Source organism: Peromyscus maniculatus, chromosome X (assembly GCF_049852395.1).
Source record: "Peromyscus maniculatus bairdii isolate BWxNUB_F1_BW_parent chromosome X, HU_Pman_BW_mat_3.1, whole genome shotgun sequence".
In the NCBI taxonomy this organism is placed as follows: domain Eukaryota; kingdom Metazoa; phylum Chordata; class Mammalia; order Rodentia; family Cricetidae; genus Peromyscus; species Peromyscus maniculatus.
Genome location: NC_134875.1, coordinates 32,446,764 through 32,471,174, shown reverse-complemented (window position 1 = coordinate 32,471,174; position 24,411 = coordinate 32,446,764). Strand labels below are relative to the sequence as shown.

At 42.2% G+C, this 24,411-nt stretch overlaps 1 pseudogene; it reads left to right on the top strand.

Moving 5' to 3' along the window:
- Positions 1–296: 296 nt before the first annotated feature.
- On the top strand, positions 297–23,908 carry LOC102904247 (cyclin-dependent kinase 11B pseudogene; annotated as a pseudogene).
- The last annotated feature ends 503 nt before the right edge of the window (positions 23,909–24,411 follow it).

Below are 24,411 nucleotides of genomic sequence, written 5' to 3'. Positions count from 1 at the left end.
CTGCCAGCCAGCAGACACAGAGTAGGCCATACAGAAAGAAAGGTAAAAAGCCCCAATGTAAAATGTAGGTATAGAGAAACAGGTTAATTTAAGTTAAAGAAAGAAAAAGTTAGCCAGACTCAGGAGGCAGAGGCAGGCGGATCTCTGTGAGTTCAAGGCCAGCCTATTCTCCAAAGCAAGTTCCAGGAAAGGTGCAAAGCTACACAGAGAAATACTGTCTCAGAAAAAAAAAAGCTAGCCAGAAATGAGCATAAGCTAAGGCTGAGCATTCATAAGTAATAAGAAGTCCCCGCATCATGATCTGGGAGCTGGTTCGTGGCCCAAAAGAAAAAGCTGGGTACAGTCAAGTGGCTCAAAGGGTACAACGCTTATCCCTAGGACCCATATGGTAGAAGGAGAGAGCTGGTCCCTCTAGACTGACCTCCATATGTGCACCATGCTATTCACATACGTATACACACACACACACACACACACACACACACACACACACACACACACACACAGAGAGAGAGAGAGAGAGAGAGAGAGAGAGAGAGAGACAGACAGAGAGAGAGAGAGAGAGACAGAGAGAGAGAGAGATGGGTGTAGGACTGCATGAATAGATTATATGAGGAGGTCGTCGGCCAACTTCTCTACTTCTCTAGCCAGCTGAGGCCAAGCGTGAGATTTAAGTTTGATCCTCCAGCTTCCACTGATGGTCTGGCAAGGACTGCATCTCAAGCTCCTGTGCCTCCTCCACCCAATTTTAGGCGGTGTTGGGGATTATCAGCCTGAGGCTTCTGATATACTAGGTCCGCACTCACCCACTGAGTGACACCCTAGTACAAGTTGTGAATACCGTATCAGTTATTTTTGTTGTTGCTTCTGTGATCGAATACCCAAGAAGAGGCAACTCAATTGAGGAAAGGTTTTCTTTTTTTGTGGGGGTTTCATGGTTTAAAAAGAGGTAGATGCCCCCATGGTGGGTGAGGCATGGTGGCAAGGGCATGAGATAACTGGTCACATTGTTTCTCCATCAGGACCCAGACAGTAAGTGGGGCCAGGCCAGCAAGCCTCAAGGCTGCCCTTAGTGATCCCTTCCTTCCAGCGAGGCTGGGAACCAGTGGTCGAACACAGGAGCCTCTGGGAGACATTTAGTATTCAGACCACAGGTGCACACTTGACCAACAACAACAACAAAGGGGCCAGTGGGCAAGATCAATGTGCCATAAGAAATCTGACTTGTAGCCTTTGATATTCTGTTAGGGAGGTCTTTTCCTGAGAGAGTAAAAGGAAAAAAAAACTGCTAGCCCGTAGTTTTATGTACTGAAACCTTCTCTAATTAAAATATTCTGTGTGAGTCAATAATGAGGTAATTCAAGTCGAATCTAGCTAACACCTTGATATAGAACTGAAAAGAATTGCAGGTCAAAGTCAAATCTGGTTTGTATCCCGCTGGTATGATATGTAAGAATAGGTGTGGCTGAGTAATGAATAATGTATATACTGGAAGTCGAACTAATGTGCTGAGATTCCTGTAAATAACAATATTTTGTCCTGTGAGAATATGCTTTCTTTTAAAAAAATATTTTTACTATTTCTTTAAGAATTTCATACAATGTATTTTGATCATATTCACCTCCTACTACTCCCCCTAACTCTTCCCAGATCCTCCTCACCCCCTCACTTTTTTTCCTGATTTTTCGAGACAGGGTTTCTCTATATAGTTTTGGTGCCTGTCCTGGATTTCACTCTGTAGACCAGGCTGGCCTTGAACTCACAGAGATCCGCCTGGCTCTGCCTCCTGAGTGCTGGGATTGAAGGTGTGCACCACCACCACCACCACCCGGCCCCCCTCACTTGTTAAATTAACCCACCGAGTCCAATCTGTGCAGTATTCTTTGGGGGGGATGGCATTGACATGGAGTCTCTCTATGTAGTCCTTGTTATCCTGGAGGTCGAGATGTAGACTGGCCTCAAACAGATCCTACCTCCCCAGTGCTGAAATTAAAGGCATGCACCTCCACTCCAGGCCCCCAGTAGTCTTTTAGGCAACATCCTAAAGATCTGCAAGATGGCATGCTCCATCCTACAAAGACGTGAGCGATATTATTCAAGCAAGTAATAAAATGATTTCCTGGAGTCTGAGTTAGAGATCTTAGCACCAGCTTGGGATATGAGAGGGCTCATTAATTAGCAAGCACAAGAGTGGGGAAAACAGAGAGAGCAGAAGAAGGACTGATCTAGAGTGAGGTGGCTCACTGTATAAACACATCTGTTGCCAAGCCTGCTGACCTACATCTGCCCCCCCCCCTCCAATCCACATGGAGAGAGCTAACTCCTGAAAATCACAGAGAAGCAAGGGGGGGGGGTGCTAACTAAATGTAATAAAGCTAAAGTAAAATTATATATTAAAAAAAGAATGTTATCATTCCAGGCAGGGATGGCTCATGCCTTTAGTCCTAGTCCTAGCACTCCAGAGGCAGAGGTGGGTAGATCTCCTAGTTTGAGGACAGCCTGATCTACAAAGGGAGTTCAAGGATAGCCAGGGCTACATGGAGAAACCTTATCTCGAACCACCCCCACCCCGGTAAAGAATACTATACTATAAAAAATTTTTAAAGTAAAGGGAAGGGCTGAGTGTAGGGGAGGTGACTCTGTGGTAGAGCATGTCCTTAACTATAAACTGGGTCCCTAGCACTTCAGAACTTTGTAAAGGGCTATATTTTCTGTGTATGTGCACACACATGCATTGAGCAGGAACTTGGGGTTGGGAGACGGTAAACACAAAGTGCACCACTGAGCTAAACCCTAGACTAATACTGTAATTCCTACTTTTATTTTTATTGTGCAGGTGTGTGTGTGTGTGTGTGTGTGTGTGTGTGTGTGTGTGTGTGTGTGTGTGCGCGCGTGCGCACACATGCCAGGTATCAACAGTTGATGTCTTTCTCAATCTCTTGTCTAATTTTTGAGTGCATCTCATTAAACCTGGAACTCACAAATCAACCTAGACTGGCTAGCCAGCAAGCCCCAGGGATCCCCCTGCTTCCCCAGCATGGCAATTATTGTTGTCATATTAAGCTCACGTTTAGGCCATCATGTTAGTGAGGCTTTATGGGTGTAGCTTCTGACATTTCTAGGAGACAGAATCTCACAGCGAACTCCCTGATCCTCTGGCTCTTTCTGCCTGCTCTTCAGCAATGTTCCTTGAGCCTTAGGGGTGGGAGTTGGTTTGTAGATGTATCAGTAAAGACTGGCCTCCACAGCTCTGCATCTTGATAGGCTGTGGTTTCCTGTAGTGGTCTCCATCTGTTGTAAAGAGAAGTTTCCTTGATGAGGAGGGAATACACTGATCTGTGAGGAAAAGAACAAATGTTTATAGATTATTGTTAAGGATTAAGCTAATTTAGTAAATTGGCAGTTGTAGATTCTCCTCCTGTAACCAGGACTTCACTAGCACCGAGTAGTTGACTAAACTTCTAGTATCATTTATGATGTCTCTTTGGTTGAGTGGGCTTTATTCCTGATTAGATAACCGCCATTATTGAAACCTCGGGGTTATCCTGCTATGCTGGTTATTTTCACACTGTAATTTTTAATGATCTAAAAGACATATTGGGTGAATAGAACTGAAGAAAATCTTATTAACAGTTTATAAGTGGGGAAAAGGCTAGTCTAGGTTTGGTGAGGCACACCAATAATCCCAGCATGTGGGAGGTGGAGGCAGAAGGATTGAGAGTGCAAGGCTAGCTTCAGCTACATGGGGGCTTTGGGCTATATATGATCCTGATTCCAATAAATAATAAACAAAAAATGAACAAATTAGGTGGAAAGAAGTAATGACCTTCAGAGTCTGAAGCTGCCAGATTTTAGCATGGAATGAATTCCAAGACTTCCAAATGGAATATATATATATATTATATCATAAAACTTGTGCTGAACTATAAGAATAAAATGAAAGGGAAATTTTGAGAACTCAGAAAGTGAGCTCCTCAGAAAGACATTATATAGGAACTTAAAGGAATTCTAACCATGTGTAATTTGGCTTTGGGGGAGCAAGGTTTATGCAGACCTTCAAGTATTACAGATGATGTCCAACCAAAGCTGGGGAGAGCAAACCAGCCAGTTCAATTAAGAGTCCCGAGCTTAGTATTGTAGAAACAGATCACACTATCCTACTGCCACATCCTCCTCCTCTTTTTTGAGACACTCTCAAAATTGTGTCCCAGGGTAGCTTGTTATTCTGTATCTTTCTACCTCGGTCTCACAAGTGTTAGGATTACACATACGGGCCACTACACCTTGCTTGCAAGAGGGATCTTGGTGAAAGTTTTTTTTTTTTTTTTTTTTCAGGAAAGACACGTTGTCTGATACAATAAGATTTTCTACTGAAAAATCTCTTTTCTGGGCTGTGAGGAAAGCTCAGTTGGCAAAGAACTTGCTTTGCAATCATCAAGACCTGAGTTTGATTCCCAGAATCAGCTTCTTTTTTAAGGCTAGGCAGGCATGGACCCAGTATTGGGGAGGTGGGGACAGGTAGATCCTCCGGGCTTGCTGGCCAGCCAGCCTAGCTTACTTGGTGAGCACCAGGGTACCAAAGAGCCCTTTCCCAAAAACAATGTAGAGGGCTCTTGAGGAATGAAACCTGAGGTTGTCCTCTGGCCTTCACATACACATGCACCCACCCCCTACTCATGAGCAAGCAAGCACACACACACACACACACACACACACACACACACACACACACACACAGGAAGGGGAGAGATCTTCCCTTTCTCTGTAGGGCTGAGCATGCTGCGCATGTCAGTCTCATCAGACTACACCTAAACTTCTAAAAGGTAAAAACTGTGGCTTGTTTTTTTTTTTTTTTCCGAATACCAAGTACCTGACATATGATAGAAACTTAATGTTCAATTCATTCGTAAATGAACAGCAAAGAAAAAAACAAAATGAATGCCAACTCTAACCCACTTCCTGGACAGTTGGCTAAATTCTGTAAGTGCTTCCTAGCGATCTCTACATAATGAAATTGAAGGGGGCTACCTAAGGACCTGATCTGTCCCTTTGAAGAGGTTTGGAAGAAAACAGTTTGCAAGTGAAAGAACAGTAAAGGAGAAATGTGTTTCCTGTATGATATTCCTCTGTGATAGCCAAAGTTCATCAACAAATTACATACGGTAGTAACATTTTCTTCCAGTCTTAGGTCCAGCTAACCTAACGTTCCCAGCTCCTCTTCACTCTGCATTTTATATTTTTTTCTTTAACCACTCAACGCAATTCACCACTGCTGAGAGGCTGAATCCATTCACTCCTCTGCATCTTTGTACATAACATTCTCCCAGCCAAGTTCTTTACTCATTATTATCCTGGAGAATTCCTGTTCACTTTTCCATGGCCAGCTTGTCATACTTACCTACTTACTTTGTAACAAACATCTCCCAAACTGAGTGGATTAAAACAACTTGCTTTATTTCTCAAGATTTTTTTTATTTCTCTGCTGATCTTTCCTGGACTTCATGGCTGCAGCCTGCTACTTCTGGGTAACCTTCAGTTGGGGCTCAGCTGTGACTGTCACAGGTAAGCCAATATCTTCACATGGCCTCCTTTCAGCATGATAGCTTGGATTTCTCTCTCTCTCTCTCTCTCTCTCTCTCTCTCTCTCTCTCTCTCTCTCTCTCTCTCTCTCTCTTCTCTCTCTCTCTCTCTCTCTGGATTTTTCGAGACAGGGTTTCTCTTTGTAGCTCTGCGCCTTTCCTGGAACTCACTTTGGAGACCAGGCTGGCCTCGAACTCACAGAGATCCGCCTGGCTCTGCCTCCCGAGTGCTGGGATTAAAGGTGTGCGCCACCACCGCCCGGCTGGATTTCTTTATATGACAACTGTATACCAAAGACAAATGCTGAAGTTACTACTTTTCATAAAGCTTTCCTGGTCTCAGAAATTCCAGGATGCCACATCTGTGTTTTATTTGTTATGTTCATCCAAGATTCAACAGGAGGAAGAATAAACCAAGCCTCTTACCATGAGGAGTAGCAGAGTCAAATTTAGAAGGGGTGTAGACATCAAGGGAAATAATTTACTTGGACCCATTTTTTTGACATAGTGTCTTGATGTAGTCCAGGCTGACTTTGAACTTGGTGTGGAACCAAGGATGTCTTTGAACTTCTGAACCTCCTGCCTCTAATTCCTGGGTTGTAGGATTACAGACACTAGTCACCACACCTCATTTATGGGATGCATTTTTATCATTCATATAGCTGATTATTGCCTCTTTATTCATCATTTGTGATATGTACAGATGTATGTGTACACGTACATATTCACCAAACTTTCCTATTATTCTTCCTATGTCTGTTTCCCCTGGTATAGTTTGGTGTGCTCCTGACACCTGAATGCCCAAAGGAAGTAGAAGTTTAGGCAGCTTTTGTTAATTTCTTATGAGACAATCTATAACCTGGAAAGTAAATTTTAAAGGTTTTTATTAAATCTTGTTTATGTGTATATATGAGTGGACATTCATGTGCCATGGCATGTATATGGTGGCCAGAGAAAACCCTATGGGAGTCGATTCCTTCCTTTCATGGGAGTCCTTAGGATGGAACTCAGGTTCTCAGGCTTGGCAGGAAGCATCTTCACCCACTCAGCCATCTCTCCAACCAGGAAAATGAATTTTTGGGAATTTAGAAATATAATCTTGGATCCAGATGTGATAGTTAATCTTCACTGTCAAGTTGACACAATTTTGGACATTCTGTGGAGGGTATTTATAGAGTTAAGAACTTGAGCAGAGCGGTGGTGGCGCACACCTTTAATCCCAGCACTCGGGAGGCAGAGCCAGGCAGATCTCTGTGAGTTCCAGGCCAACCTGGGCTACCAAGTGAGTTCCAGGAAAGGCATAAAGCTACACAGAGAAACCCTGTCTCAAAAAAACAAAGAAAAAAAGAACTTGAACTGAGGAAGAAAGACCAATCCTAAATACGGGTAGAACTATCCCATGGGGTAGACGTTTGGGTTGATTAAAAGAGGAAGTGATCTGAGCATCAGCATTCATCTCTTTCTACTTCTTGACTGCAATGCAACCATCAGCTTCATCCTCCTGCTGCAATCCCAATCCCTTTTCTGTTATGATGGACTATACCCTCAATCTGTGAGCCAAAATAAACCCTTCCTATCTTAGTTACTTTTCTACTGCAGTGAAAGGACACCATGACCAAGGCAACTCATGCAATCATGCAATAAAGCATTTACTTGGAGGCTTGCTTACAGTTTCAGAGGGACAGTATATAACTGTCATAGCAGGGAACATGGCAGCAGGCAGGCATGGTGCTGGAGTAGTAGCTAAAAGCTTATATCTGATCAACAATTAGGAGTCAAACACAGAGAGAAAGACAGATAGACAGCCCACCCCTAGTGACATACCTCCTACAACCAGACCACACTTAATCCTTCCCAAACAGTTCCACCAACTGAGGACCAAGCATTCAAACATATGAGTCTATGAGGGCCATTCTCACTGAAACCACCACACTTCCTAAAGTTGTTTTGGTCAGGTATTTGATCACAGCAGAGAGAAAAGTAACTAGGAGCCCAGTTTATGAAGGATCTTGAAAATTATGCAAGAAATTGTATTGCACCATCAAAAAGTAAGCCAAGGAGAGGTTGTGGGACAGCTCAGGGCTTAGAGTGATTGCTTAGCATGCTCTAAGACCTGGGTTTTCCCCCCAGCCCTACATAAGCTGTGTGTGATAACATACCTTTAATCCCAGAATTTGGAAGTTTGAGGCAGGAAAATCAGCAAGATTGAAAGTTCAAGGTCATTTTCAGTTGTACATACCTGTAAACCCAGTACTTTGGGAGGTGAAGATTGGAAGATATCCCCAGTGAGAGAGATTTTGAAAACATGATGTTGTAAAAAAAAGCATGAGTCACATAAAGGTGTGTATGATAGGATACCACTTGTGTTAAATATTATATCACAGTGCATTTTATAGACATTTTTAAAAGAAAGGGTCTTGGTGCTGCAGAGATAGCTTTGTGATTAAGAGTACTGGCTGCTCTTCCAGAGGACCTGGGTTCAATTCACAGTACCCACATGGCAGCTCATAACTGCCTGTAACTCCAGTTCCAGGGGACCTGACACCCTCACACAGACATACGTGTGGGCAAAGCATGAATGTACATGAAATAAAAATAAATAATTTAAAAAATAAAGTGTCTTACTCTGTAGCCGAGGCTAATATGGAATTCCTTATATGGTCCAGGCTTGTCTCAGACTCATAGTGATTCTTTTATCTCTGTTTCACAAGAGCTAGGTGAGCTACTACACCCAACTATATATACCTATATGGTGATATTTTATTTGTACTGAAATGTGATTTTATTTGTATGTTAATAAAGTTGCCTGGGGGTCAGAGCTAAAAGTAAGCCATAGCAGAAGCTGGACGGTGGTAGCACACACCTTTAATCCTGATCACATGACAGGCAGATCTCTATGTGTTCCAGGATATAGCCAGCATGGAGACACACGCCTTTAATCTCAGTACCAACCATAGAAAACCTGGAGGTCTGTATAGACGGGCAGTGACAAGAAGTTTATGTGATTAGGTTTACAACCAATGAGAAGGCAGAACAGAAAGTCAATAAAAAGACAGATACACAAGACGTAGGTCTCTTTCTGAGGGGAAGGACGACAGTATCAGCTCTTAGCTACTGCTCTGACCTCTTGGGCTTTTAACTCTGCTTTTGGCTCTGTGTTTCTTATTTAATAAGACTGTTACACCTACATACCTATTTGGGTTAAAATATTCAAGGGGTTTATTTGAAATGATATATAGCAAACCCCAAAGTAGTTATCTATGGGAAGAAGAAAGGGGAATGGGTTAGGGTAGTTGTCAAAAGGATTCTGGTAGTTAAGCTTTGTGTCAGCTCAATTGACTCAATTGAGTCATGATTTTTGGCTGAACACTATGCTTGAGGTCTATGATTTTGGATGAGATTAGCATTTGAATTGATAGATAAAATGAAGGTGGTTGTCCTCATGTAGTTAGAAGTTTATCTCTGGTCCTACCCAGCCCCACGGACCCTGCAGCCACTTACAAAATGATCATTCAGAAGCTTATATTAATTAAAACTGCTCAGCCATTAGCTTAGGCCTACCACTGATTAGCTCTTACATTTAAACTCAGCCCATTTCTGTTAATCTATATGTTGCCACATGTTTCGTGGCTTTACCTGTGTGCCCTTACATGCTTCTCCCTGGACGCTGGGCTGGTGTCTCCTGACTCAGCCTTCCTCTCACTAGAATTCTCCTTGTCTGTTTATCCTGCCTATACTTCCTGCCTGGCTACTGGCCAATCAGCTTTTTATTTATCAACCAATCAGAGCAACACATTCACAGCATACAGAACATCCACAGCATCCTGCTGTTATGGGTCCACTATGAAATGTCCCTCATGGACTTAAGTTGGTATTTTTGGAAGGTGTTGGAAATTCTAGTTGATGGAATGTGATTGGAGTAGGTTGCTGGGTGTGTGTCCTTGGGGGCTATTCCTTGTCCTTAGACCCTTTTTGTCTTCCTGCTTCCTGACTGCCATAAGGTGGGCATCTTTACTCCGCCATATCCTTCTGATGTGATGTGTTACCTTCTTAGTGGCTGAGAAACAAGAAAGCTTGCAGATCATGAATCCATGGCCTGAATACATGACCTAAATAAATCATTCGTTCTTTAAGTCATTTGTTTCAGATATTTGTCACAGTGACAAAAAACGGGAGTAACCCACCTGCCTAATGTGGTTGGGCCACATGATTCAGGAAGGGTGACCTCAAGAGTAAAGGTGGAAGCCAGGAGGTGGTGGCACACGCCTTTACACAGAGAAACCCTGTCTTGAAAAATTAAAAAGAGTAAAGGTAGAACTCCTCCTATCTGACTGCTGGAGCCAAGACACTGGCTCTTTCAGGACCTGGAGCCCATTGATTGTTAGAATGGAACTGTACAACTGGTTTCCTGGGTTTCTAGTTTAGAGGGAATAGATCTTGAAAGCTCCATGATCATGTGACATTGGATATAAGAAATTAAAAATAAATAAACATATACACACCACATTGATTCTTTTTCTCTGGAGAGCCATGACTAATACAAAGATTTCACCTTTGTGTTTTTTGTAAACATTGTGCTTATTTATTTACTTTTTAATTGACTTATTTATGTGTGTTGGTGTGGGCATGCTCGAGCATTCCTATTTGGACAATTTTTAGGAGTAATTTCTCCCCCTCCACCATGTGTGCCCCAGATATCAAACTCAAGATGTTAGGTGTGGCAGAAGTACCTTTTACCCACTAAACTGTCCCACTGCCCGTTTTGAACACTTATTCCTTGTGTATGTGCGTGCACATGTATGTGTGATGACACAGCATGTAGGAGCCCACAGAGGGTTCCTATTGAGATCGGAGCTTGCTTTACACAGCAGGGCTGCATTAGGAGATGGCTTGACCACATGTGTGGTTACCAGGTGTTAGGGATGGTCTACACTTGGCTGTGCTGGAGATGGTCATTTGCTCCACCCCTTGGCATTCATTTAAAAGCCCTTTAGTAGAGACAGAAGGGGCTGGTGGGTTTTGACCGTGGCCCTTCTGAGGCTATCCCGTGTTTCTACCTGTCTGTCTCCTCTATATTTCTATCTCATTTCTCCCTCCTCAAGGGTCCCTGGAGTAAATTAAAGAGGCAGCTGGTCTCCCTCAACAGCACATGTGTGGAGGTCGGAGGACAACTTTTGGGAGTTAGTTCTTTCCTCCCACCCTGTGGGTTCTGGCCTTGGAACTCAGGTTGCGGACTTGGCAGAAGCACTCTGACCTTGCTCACACCAGCTTCCTCTTTTTCACGTTCCAACTTATCTTGTTCAGGGAAAAGATTCATGTAGCCCAGAGGGGCCTCGAACTTTGTTTGTAGTTGAGGGTGACTTTAATTCTTGGTCCTCCTCCTTCCACCTCCTAAGTGTTGGGAACATAGGCATTTGCCACCACATCTGGTTTTATGTGATGCTGGGCATCAATTCCAGGGCTTTGTACATAGTAGGCAGGTACTCTATCATCTGACCTACTTCCCTCCCCATGTTCTGATATTTTAAAAGGAGAATTGATTCATGTATTAGATATATCATTGACTCTATCTTCAAGTAAAACACAAAAAGGAGAAAAGAGAAACCAACAAAATCTATCTTCAATGCACAAAAAAGTATGTCAGGCCTATATTGTTATTTCCAAATAATAGACAATAAAACTGAAAAGTTGCTTAAGTCTTTAATCCTCCACGTATAGTATAGGCCAGGGTAGGAAGAGAAATTCTGCAGTATAATATTTTGGAATTGCTGGTCAGGGAATTGCATTTAAAGGTACTCTCATTCTCCACGCTTCCTTCTCACCTTCTTTCCCAGATCTCTACACCAAAGCGCTGAGTTCACACACATTGAGGAGGAAAGAGGAGGCCACAAATGTCTCATAAACGTGGGAATTAACTCTATGATACTTTCAAGATTGGGGGATTTGCCCAAAGTTGTCTGACCCTAGGAGGGTAGTGTGAATACTGCTTTGAGAAGTAATGCATTAGAAACTTAATTTATGGGCACCGTGGCTACACAGTGGCATTGAATGTGGAAAATTCCTCTCACTCGGGTTAAAGGATAGGGATAATTATTCTGGATGGGAAAACGCGTATTGAAATATGTGAGAGGAAGGCACAAAAATGTTAAAAGGAGGAAATTTTTCACATGAATATTTATAAAATCCAGAGCTCATTTGACTGTCTTTCTTAGGAAATATATATTGACATAAAATCTGTTTTCTGTTTTACTTAAAAGAGGTACAAAGAAGGAATAAAGTGTTTTTTCACTCAACTGTGAACAGCAATTTTTATTGTGTTTTTGTTTTCTTGGGGTCGGTGCTTGGGATGGCCTTGCACATGCTGGGCAAGTGCTCCATTAATGAGTCACACTTCAAGATCCTCAGCATCCCTTTTAAATTCCTCCAGTCTCAAAGTAAAAAAGAAGAAGCAGCAGCAGCAGCAACTGTATGTTAGATTTAAGGCTTCTTATGTAACTGCTTGAATGTCTGGAAACAGAGAGGTAGAAACTGTCTCTCTTCTCGCTCACATTAAATCAATTGTTTGACCTTTAAATTAAAAATGTTATTGGTTGTTACACCAACTGCCCTATTATTTAGTAGAATTGTGCAGTTTCTGGAAGTTGGGGGTTTGTTGGGGGTACTTCTGGAACTGTTTTCAGAATCCTTCTGTTTTCTTGATATGATTTTCTTTACGCATTAGAATATTTATGCATAGAACAATAATATTGCATTCAAGTAATCCCTGTATGGGCTTCTCATTAAAATTTGAGCATGATCTTTCAAGAGACTTTATGTGTAGTGCTTACATGAATGTATGCTAATAAGATTTTAATGTGAGCCAGGCGGTGGTGGCACATGCCTTTAATCCCAGCACTTGGGAGGCAGAGCCAGGCAGATCTCTGTAGTTCCAGGCCAGCCTGGTCTACAGAGTGAGATCCAGGACAGACACCAAAGCTATACAGAGAAACCCTGTCTCAAAGAAAAAAAAGATTTTAATGTGAAGTTTTTTTATTTCTCTCTGTAGGATCTGATTTTCCTCAGGCTCTGTCATTGAGCTTTTATTAAATATCCAAGTGCATTTCAACTGAAATACTAAGGATTTTCTGACTGTCATAGAATCTTTGTTTTGCATTTTGATAAATGTTTAAATTACAATCTGAGTTGTTCATTATATTTGAGATCCAAAATGGATATTCTGGCTTAATAATATACCTTTTAGGCTGGGTATGTTGGTATACACCTTTAATCCCAACACTTGGGAGGCAGAGACAGGTAGATCTCTGTGCATTCAAGACCAACCTGATCTGTATAAGAAATTCCTGGGATACATACAAACAAAATCATACCTTTTTTTAAAAATCATAAAATATTTGGATGTAAGAAAAAAATATTATTGTACATCTCTATATGCCTCCCACTCAGCATTGTTAGATTTTAAAATTTTTTTCTATATTTACAGGAGAACCTTCTCAAAAGGAAATCAAACCTTGTAGATAAAAATCAAAACTTCCTGTTCCCGTTCATTTCCTCTATTTCCTTGTCTCAGAAGTAGCCATAATAATGGATTTGATACCTTTGCTTCCAAACATGTTTTCATATTTTACCACCCGTGTATTTAACCATAAATTTTAAATGACACTGTTTTAAATGGTTTGACCTTTATATAAATAGTATTGTACAATAAACAATAGAGAGGAAGAACACAAACATTGGAGCCAGACCTGGTTGGTAGTACCTACTGTGCGTGTTACTACTTCTAGAACCTTATAGAAATTATTTAATCATGTACCTCATTTTTCCTAGAAACTAGGAGTTTATACTAGGACTTACCTCATAAGGTTGTTTTGAAGACTGAAAAATATATGAATTCATGTATATGACATTAAAAATTAAACACTATGTGTTAGCCTGTATTCTATCCTTTGCTTTTTTTAATATTTCTGAGTTGTTATCCATACTGATACATGTGCCCCCAATTCATTTCGCAATACTATTTTAGTAGTCCATTTAGTCACTCTTGGACTAGCACTTAGGTGGTCTCCATTATGACAGCAGTGCTGGGATTAAAGGCGTGCGCCACCACCGCCTGGCTTGTGCACATGTTCTCATGTGCACAGGAATATGAGAATTTTTCTAGAGTTCTTTAGATATTGATAGAAAGACATTAAAACTATGGCTTTGTTTTCATTTTTTAATGGGCAAAGAAACTGTGTCTCACCTTTTCTAATCTTCTCAAAATCAGTAGTGTTTATATGTTTCTAAGGTGTGCAGCCATCCTCTTGGGCATCAAAATCCTATTTTGATATAGTAATGATGTCTTAACAAACACTGGTCTTATTAATCTTTGATTGCCTTTTGATTTTCATGTGCTACTATCTGCAGATTGAAGGCTAGATCTTGACCTCCAATCAATCAGCATACTATTTTTATATTAGGTATAAAATTACCAATTGATCATTGTACTTCAAAGGTTTTTGAGCACTGTGTCACAACAGTCATAAAAATGAATGCCTTTTCAAATTCTGTTTTGTTGTTTCTTCTTGGGAAATAAGCCTGAGTTTGTCAAGTGGGTGTTTTATTGGTCTTAACTTGCTTCAAATGGTAGGCTATAAACCTTAAGAATGTTTCAGCAACTCATAAAGGAATAAAGACCCTGGTTAAGATGTCTCTGATGATTGAGACCTTAAAGAGACTACTAACCTCATTACATTTCTTCTGGGAGTTCTTTTGAAACCTTGTCATATTCCAATTTTATAGTCTTCCTAAAGATGTTGTGAAAGGGATTATTTATTTATTTCCTTATTAATATTTTGCCACATTGGTATTCAGTAAGCAGGCACTTTTTCTTTAGCTTTTAAATGTTTATTTGTATTAAGTAGGCAGGATGGTGCAAAAGTGCAAAGAAACGTATGCACTTGGGCCCTTATTTTCCTACTGATCACATTAGCGTAGAAGAAGATTAAGTAACATTAAGAGGAATAGAGGAAATAAACATAAAAACACCAACAGCAGCCAAATCCTCCAATTCAATGAAGGACGAGCTGACATTTTCAGACTCGATTCACATTTATCTGAATGCCTAAACCAATTACACTCTCTCTACCTGTTTCTAGGCCTGTGAAAAAGGGCAGCAGACAACATTTATATTACAAGACAGCAACCTTTTATTAAAACTGTTTTTGTCTAAAACTATGCCAAGTTTGATCTCTTGTTCATAAATTAGGCTAAGTCTAACATCACTAAACCAGTATTATTTACAAAAATGAACCTTTTCTTTGCTTTATCAATAGGGTCACAGACTTAATTTTTAAACCCCATTTCAGTCTAAATTTTAAAATCTTGATATCAAAGCCAGGCAACCCTTATAAGGCTCGGGAACAGTCTTTGACAGCAACATTTATCATTCACCAGGAATGTAAGCCACAAGTGAACAATTTAACTTAAACCCAGCTTTTCATACACTCCCTAGCAAGGGGCTACTCCGACAGACAGGTTCTTCTCTTTTTCCCTGAAGTCACAGGTGCAGTGTCTTATTCCCCAGTTACATATAGTGCCAAAATCTTGCAAAACAAAGAGCAGACCCCTCAGAAACTCAAATCAAAATGTTAAATATAATTGCTGGAATATTGTACAGTTTCTCAGACTTCAATAGGCTGGCTCCTGAAGGAAATTTATTTCAGATGCTCATAAAAAAGGTAAAGTTTGACAGAGAAACCCTGTCTTCAAAAACCAAAAAAAAAAAAAAAAAATCAGCCTAAATGTCACCATTATAAGACCATTAGTTATGCTCCTTGTGAGCTGCCTGTTTTTTCTTTATAGTTCTTAATTGTTCTTTTACAGAGCTGCCTGATTAAGTCATGCTGGGATCAAGAAAAATGGACCTTGGTGGTTTGTGTTCCTGGACTTGTATCCATGTCAATGGATGCCCACACACTCCAGAAGAGAATTTGACATTGCTGCTACTGTTGTTGCTGTTATAACAGAGGTGGCCACCACTGCTACTGTTTCTGGGATTACCATTTCATAATTGCTTACTACAGCTAGCACAGTGGAAACCCTGGCAGCAAAAGTAGCTACCACAGTTAATTAATCTTTCATTCTATTGGGCATGATAAATTTAATTCAATAGTTATATACATTTCGATTGGCTTTTAAAATTATAAATTTATGGGCTGGAGAGATGGCTCAGAGCACTGACTGCTCTTCCAGAGGTTCTGAGTTCAATTCCCAGCAACCACATAGTGGCTCACAACCATCTGTAATGAGATCTGGTGCCCTCTTCTGGCCTGCAGTCATACATGCTGTATACATAATAAATAAATAAATCTTTAAAATTATAAATTTATAAACTCAAGTTCCATTTGCCTTTGGGATGCCATCTTACAAGGACTCCAATTTGCAGTAAGGCTCGTTAAGGAAGGGAATGGCTCAGTTGCCTTTAGCCTACTGGATATGGGTGGGTTAGGACCTCTGTTGGTCTTTTCTGTGTTGAACACACAGATTGCAAGCCCAGCACCACTTTGAGATCTTTAGCAGCAGTTAACTCTGCAGCTCACACAAGATTGAGCCTGTATGATAATGAGTATTCAGAGACGGGTAATTCCTGGGGGACACTCACCAACCTAAGACAGAGCGCGCCTGTGTGGCCTGGGCAGACGTCTCCATGACGGGTAAGGTGACCTGCTGACATCCCACGCAACCCAAGTCAGAAGCTCATTTATTAGTAAAAGGGGGACCTATAGGGCCCTGGCCCCCATTTTGGGTAACTGTTGCCTTGCTTGCTGACCTTGACCTTGATATCCTCCCTATGCTAATTTCCCCCTGGGTTTCACCCTCCTAAAATGCTTAAGGGAAGTTCCATGTCTAAGCACGATGGGCGTTTACAGCTTAGATGCAAGATTGTAAAACATCTGTAGTGAACTTCTGCCCTCCAGGGTTCTCCCATTGTGCTGTAAGCCTGTATTCAAGACCTCCTCCCTCCTTCAATAAATGACATTCGGCACACACACACAAAAAGGTAAAGTTTGTGTATATACAAAAAACAATATTATGAGACTGTAGTGTTGCCTGTCCAAAAGAATATCCACAATAGGACTGGCAATAAACACTTGTGATAAAAGGTAATCAAAATACAAGAGAAAGGAAAACACACATAAGTTAATTCCTTATCTGAGAAATCAATAGAATGTATGCATAAATGATACTGTCTCCATGGGTCACTAATTCCAAGGACTTAGTTAGTAGTTAGTTTCTAGCTAAATTATCACAGGACACTCTGGTACAAGCTCTCTTCTGTGGTCAGTTTGTTCTGGCAAGACTCCATGGAGCACTTGCCCTTAAAAACAACTCATCAGGAGAAGGCTCTGAGGCAACCACAACTCATTTAGAAGCAAGCCAGATAACCACTCCTAAGACCGTAAGAATCACTGACAGGACAAGCACCAGGATACACATCTTCTTGTGAGATTTTTTTTCTGATAGTAATCAGCTCTTTGCAGCTAATCAGTGGCTCTTTCCACATGGACCTCTGAGCTTTCCACATTGGCTTCTATGCTATCTATCAGGTCACCTTGGTCATGGATCATCATAGCTAAATCTTTAAATATCTGATTGACATCCAAAATGTCAGCCTCCACCTGCTGAATCGCCATTTCCCTCTCTTTAATAAGTTCCAGGTCTTGCTCAGTGATGGCTGTATCCTCCTCCTGGCTCACAAAACAAATCTGTTTTTTTTTTTTAATTTGGTTTTTCAAGACAGGATTTTTCTGTGTAGTTTTGGTGCCTGTCCTGAATCTCGCTTTGTAGACCAAGCTGGCCTCAAACTCACAAAGATCTGCCTGGCTCTGCTTCCCAAGTGCTGGCATTAAAGGTGTGTGCCACCACCTCCAGGTATGTAGGCACTTCTACTACTGATCTAAACCTCCAGCCCATGAAAATGTCATTTAAAAACTTTCTATTTATGTAGTGTTGTGTGCACACATACACATGCATGTGCCATAGCATGGGCCTGATGGTCAGAGGACAAGCTGCAGGAATTGGTTTTTTCCGTCCACCATGTGAGTTTTGGGACTCAAACTCAAGTTGTCAGGCTTGGCAGCAAATGCCTTTATTGCTAAGCTATCTCTATGGCCCAAAAAACGTTATTTTTAAACAAGAACAAAGCTGGGGGACATATCCCAGTGGTAGAGTGCTTGACTGGAATGTGGGAGGCCTTAGGTTCAGCACTGAAGAAATAGGGACCAGTTGCTTCTCCTAGCAATCTACATCTATGTCTCTGTCTAGTTCCTTGTGTTACATACAGATTCACTTTTCCTCTAAGTATAGCTGACTACAGAGTTTCATTCTGTAAGGTGGCTTTAGATTGATTCTCAAAGTGTTCCTCAGCCTTATTTGAATCTAAAAGCATGAAATCTCAGTAGGTATGTCAAGGCTGATTGAAGTTTATAATTTGGCACCTAGGCACTTGAGCGCCCACTACACTCTGTAGAAAAACCATCTACTTTCATTGTTGTTAGCCAGCTCCTCACTTACAATTCCAAGAAAATACATGGCAGATTTTATAGCTTGGTAACTTTGCGCCTTTTCCTGGAACTCACTTGGTAGCCCAGGCTGGCCTCGAACTCACAGAGATACGCCTGGCTCTGCCTCTTGAGTGCTGGGATTAAAGGCATGCGCCACCACCGCCCGGCTGAACAAAGAGATTCTAAACTACTAGTTATAACAAGTATTTGTTGATTATGGAATTTTATGTTTTTGAGTATCTACTATATTAGATAGATGTTCCTATTTATTACATGAGTAAATATACTAACTTTTGCCAGGATGCAGAGGGGAATGTTCACTTATCTGAAGTAAGTCTGGAAAATGTTTTCTTTTGTTGTTTACTTTTTTTTCTGAGACAGATTCTCTCTGTGTATCCCTGACTGCCTTAGAACTCAATACTCAGATTGGTCTTGAACTGAGATCCATCAGTCTCTGTCTCCTGAGTGCTAGGATTAAAGGGGTGTGTGTAGCATGAATCTTAAAAGGTCTTATTAATAAAAACAAACCTGGAGCCAGGTACTGGGGTGAATGCCGGAAGATCAGAGAAGGAGAACAAGCCACAGCTTCCTCACTTCGCCAATTCCTCAGCTGATCCTGTTTCCTCAGACTGGGAGCCTCTGAGTCCTCATCCAAAGGATCTCAGCTGAACTGCTACTCAAAAGCCTAAAAGCTTAACAAGGCTCTAGTTCCTCATCCTCATGCTTTATATACCTTTTTGCTTCCTGCCATCACTTCCTGGAATTAAAGGCTCTTGTTACCATGCCTGGCGGTTTCCAGTGTGGCTTTGAACTCACAGAGATCCAGACAGATCTCTGCCTCTGGAATGCTAGAATTAAAGGCATGTGTGACACCATTTTCTGGACTCTATATCTAGTGACTGTTCTGTTCTCTGACCCCAGATAAGTTTATTAGGGTGCACAATATTTTGGGGAGCACAATATCACCACAGGTGTGCCACTATGCCTGGCAAAAATTTGTTCTGGAAGGGTTTAGGACAAATTAAGGGAAAAGAAGAGGGGTGCTGCTCCTAACTCTTATGCAGGACATCATGCTGTGTATGAAAAGTTCATTCTTATTCTTTGTTTGTTTGTTTTTGAGACAAGGTTTCTCTGTGTAACAGTCCTGGCTGTCCTGGAACTCACTCTATAGATCAGGCTGGTCTCAAACTCACAGAGGTCCTCCTGCCCCTCTCTCCTGAGTGCTGGGATTAAAGACATGTACCACCACCACCTGATGAGAAGTTAATTTCTTGACCGTTGAATTTCTCTAAAAGTAAGAAGGACAGCTCTAGATGCTCTTCTGTGTATCTTCCATATAGTTCTAGGAGCTGGAATGCATTCATTCTGCATGCCTTCTCAAAGTCCCAGGAAGCAATGGAAGCCTGAAAGGAAAGCAGTATGCTTGAACAAAGCCATTATATGATAAATTACTACAAAGTTAGGATAATGCATATATTTACCTTCTTGGGAAGATACATTTCAAAGTTAATTCCAGATGATTAGAGGATAGCATATTACTATTAATACTTGTGTATTTAGCCACACTGGTGGGTTGTTTTGTTTTGAATTTGAAACAGGGTCTTTACTGTAGTGGGAAGTTTCTCCAGTCCTGCCCGACCCCGAGGTCCACCCCAATGGTCCTGCAGCTGCTTATAAAATAATCACTCAGCTGCTTATAAAAAAATCACTTTTATTAATTACAAATTGTATGGCCTATGGCTTTAGCTTCTTACTAGCTAGCTCTTTCATTTTTTATTTATTTATTTTGTTTTTTTGGTTTTTTGAAACAGGGTTTCTCTGTGTAGCTTTGTTCCTTTCCTGGAACTCACATGGTAGCCCAGGCTGGCCTCGAACTCACAGAGATTCGCCTGGCTCTGCCTCCCAAGTGCTGGGATTAAAGGCGTGCGCCACCACAGACCCGGCTAGCTCTTTCATTTTAAATTAACCCATTCCTATTAATCTATATGTTGCCACAAGGCCATAGCATCACCAGTCTGCTGGCATCTTGTTGCTCCTTTGGTGGTGGTAGCTGGTGTCTCTCCTGACTCAGCCTTTCCTCTCTCTGTATCTTTGCTTGTATTTCCCACCTGGTTGTAAACTTTCTTGGCATAGGTCAAAACAGCTTTATTTATTATCCAATGGGAGCCACACATATTCACAGCATACAGCAAAACATCCCATAGCACTTTATAGCTTGGGCTGGCATTGAACTAGCTATCCATTCTACTCAGCTTTCTCAGTGCAGAGACTATCAGCATGTGCCACCAATCAGAACCCGGATGGATATGTTTATTAAAATTTTAATGATTGGCCATGCATAGTATGGGTAGCATTGATCCACTGGGCTTGCTGATTTCCATGGGGGTATTATTGTGAGATCATGGGACCAGAGTTAGGAAGACAATTGCACAATCAGCTTTTGTGGGCTGCTGATAACTGGCCTTTGCAGACCAGTGCACTGTTGCAAGAATCCTAAATGGTCTTATGTGGTTGTTATATTGTGCACCCCAATAAACTTATCTGGGGGCCAGAGAACAGAACAGCCACTATATTAAACATAGGTTTAGGCAGTGGTAGCACACGCCTTTAATCCTAGCATTCCAGAGGCAGAAAGGGATGGCAGGAAGCAGAAAGGTATATAAGGTGTGAGGACGAGGAACTAGAGCCTGGTTAAGCTTTTAGGTTTTTAGCAGCAGTTCAGCTGAGATTCATTCAGATGAGGACACAGAGGCTTCCAGTTTGAGGAAATGAGATCAGCTGAGGCACTGGCAAGGTGAGATTAGCTGTGGCCTGTTGTTTCTCTGATCTTTCAGTGTTAACCCCAATATCTGGCCCCCGGGTTTTTTTTTTTTTAATAAGACCATTTAAGATTCGTGCTACAGTCTTACAATAAAAACCTGAGCCAGATATTGGAGTAAATGCTGAAAGAACTGAGGAAACAAGCCACAGCCACTTCTCACCTCACCAACTCCTCAACTGAAAAGAGAATATCCTGTCTCCATGAATCCTGAGACCAAATGCCTCTGAGTCCTCAGCCAAAAGGGCCTAATTCCTGTCTCCTCTGCTTTATGTTCCTTTCTCTGCCTAGCCATATAACTTCCTGCCTCAACTAGGAAAGTGCTGGGATTAAAGGTGTGTGACTCCCAAGTACTAGGATTAAAGGTGTGTGATCCTAAGTGCTGAAATTAAAGGTGTGTGCCACCACTGCCTGGCTGTTTCTCTTTTAAACTGTATTAATCTGGTGTAGTCCAGGGGGGCTATGAACTCAGATCCAGAAGGATCTTTGCTTCCCCAGTGCTAGGATTAAAGGTGTGTGCCATCACTGCCTGACCTCTATAACTCTGTGGCTGGTTCTGTCCTCTGATCTTTAGTTCTTAGATTACAAATATACTTCTCAAACTCTAGGACCAGCGGCAGCAGTGGCAGCGGCGTAGCAGTGGCGCAGGGTGTTTTAACTCAAAGGACTCTTGGAAAGTAAAAATGTTAGATGACATTCTCCAGGAAAAGAAACGAAGGAAAAAACAAAAGGAGAAAGCAGAGATAAAACACTTAAAAATTTCTGATGACCAGGATTCCCTTGAGGAGGGGGAGCTGAGAGATCACCAAATGGAAACCACAAGCAGGAACTCATCATATAGAAGAGATGATTCTATGGAAGAAAGAGGAGAGGAAGATAATTCTCTGGCCATTAAACCACCCCAGCAAATGTCCCAGAAAGAAAAAGCCCATCACAGAAAAGATGAGAAGAGAAAAGAGAAGCGTAGACATCGTAGCCATTCATGGAAGCACGCTAGAGTGAAAGAAAAAGAACGAGAACATGAATGTCAGAAACGCCATCGAAAAGAACAAGATAAAGCTCTCAGAGAATGGGAAAGACAGAAGAGGAGAGAAATGGCAAGAGAACATTCCAGGAGAGAAAGGGAAGGCCTGGAGCAGTTAGAAAGGAAGAGGGAGCAGGAGCGCAAGATGAGGGAGCAAAAGAAGGAACAGCGGAAACAAAAGGAGCAGCAATGGAGGGCAGAAGAATCTCACAAAGAAAGAGAGGCATGTAGGGAAGTCTCTGCACATCACCGTACCATGAGGGAGGACTACAGTGATAAAGGAAAGGTTGGCCACTGGAGCCGCAGCCCTCTGCGGCCACCTCGAGAGCGGGTTGAGCTGGGAGACGACCGTAAGCCAGTAAAAGAAGAGAAAATAGAAGAAAGAGACCTTCTGTCAGACCTACAAGGCATCAATGCCAGTGAGAGGAAGACGAGGTTAGCTGAGTCTTCATTAGCAGAATCAGACTCAGGTTCTGAGGAGGAAGAGGAAGAAGGGAGCACCAGTGAAGAATCAGAGGAGGAGGAAGAGGAGACTGGGAGCAACTCTGAGGAAGCCTCAGAACAGTCTGCGGAAGAAGTGAGTGGTGAAGAAATGAGTGAAAATGAAGAGAGAGAAAATGAAAACCACATCTTGTTTGTTCCAGAGTCACAATTTGACCGAGATTCTGGGGACAGTGAAGAAAGGGGAGAAGTGGATGAGGGGACCCCACAGAACAGTGCCCCAATGGAAGGAGACTACGTGCCTGACTCTCCAGCCCTGTCGCCCATTGAGCTAAAACAGGAGCTGCCCAAGTACCTGCCAGCCCTGCAGGGATGCCGGAGTGTAGAGGAGTTCCAGTGCCTGAACAGGATTGAAGAAGGCACCTATGGAGTAGTCTACAGAGCAAAGAACAAGAAAACAGATGAAATTGTGGCTCTGAAACGGCTAAAGATGGAGAAGGAGAAGGAAGGCTTCCCAATCACGTCACTGAGGGAGATCAACACCATCCTCAAGGCCCAGCACCCCAATATCGTCACTGTCCGAGAAATCGTTGTGGGAAGCAACATGGACAAGATCTACATTGTGATGAATTATGTTGAGCATGACCTCAAGAGCCTAATGGAGACCATGAAGCAGCCCTTTCTGCCAGGGGAGGTGAAGACCCTAATGATCCAGCTGCTGAGTGGGGTGAAGCACCTCCATGACAATTGGATCCTGCACCGTGACCTTAAGACCTCTAACCTTCTGCTGAGCCATGCTGGCATTCTCAAGATCGGTGACTTTGGGCTGGCTCGTGAGTATGGTTCACCCCTGAAGGCCTACACTCCAGTTGTCGTAACCCTATGGTATCGAGCCCCAGAACTGCTGCTTGGTGCTAAGGAGTACTTTACAGCTGTGGACATGTGGTCAGTGGGCTGTATCTTCGGAGAGCTGCTGACACAGAAACCTCTGTTCCCTGGGAAGTCAGAGATCGATCAGATCAACAAGGTTTTCAAGGACCTGGGGACTCCCAGTGAGAAAATCTGGCCTGGCTATAATGACCTCCCAGCAGTCAAGAAGATGACCTTCAGCAAGTATCCCTATAACAACCTCCGCAAGCGATTTGGGGCTTTGTTATCAGATCAGGGCTTTGAGCTCATGAACAAGCTCCTGACATACTATCCGGCGAGGAGGATCAATGCAGAAGATGGCCTCAAGCATGAGTATTTCCGAGAGACTCCCCTCCCCATTGACCCGTCCATGTTTCCCACATGGCCGGCCAAGAGCGAGCAGCAGAGGGTGAAGAAGCGAGACACGAGTCCACGGCCCCCTGAGGGTGGCCTGGGCTACAGGCAGCTGGGTGATGATGACCTGAAGGAGACCGGCTTCCACCTCACCACCACCAACCAGGGAGCCTCAGCTACTGGTCCTGGCTTCAGCCTCAAGTTCTAAGATCAGATTGACTGACCCTGGCCAGCTAGGTGGGACAGGGAGACCTGCTGAGTAAGGACAACCTTGGTTTTTTTTGTTGTTGTTGTTGTTTTCTCCATGTTGTTGTTTGCTTTGGGGCGGGTTGGAAATTTGTAGAATTAAATAACAAAAAATAAATGTATCACTACAGTGCACTAATGTAAAGTATACACAAAGATTTTATTCATGCTTTCTTTCTGAATCATTTGTATGTAACTTAAAGAAATAATGCTCCCATTAGCCTTAAATACTTCAGGGTGTTGGACTTTTGAATTACAATCTGCTTTTATGTTCAAATAAAAAAAGAAAGAAAAATTGCTTCAGGGTGTATTTCCTTTTCTTATTTTGTTCTGAAATGGAGGCTTGCTGTCATCCTACTTCAGGCTCTGAAATGTGGGAAATAGAGGCTTATGTCGTCACACTTGACTTCCTTTTCTTTTTTGCAACAAGGTTGCCCAGGATGGTCTGGAACTATTGAGCTCAAACAAGATCCTGCCTCAACCTCTTGAGTAGTTGAG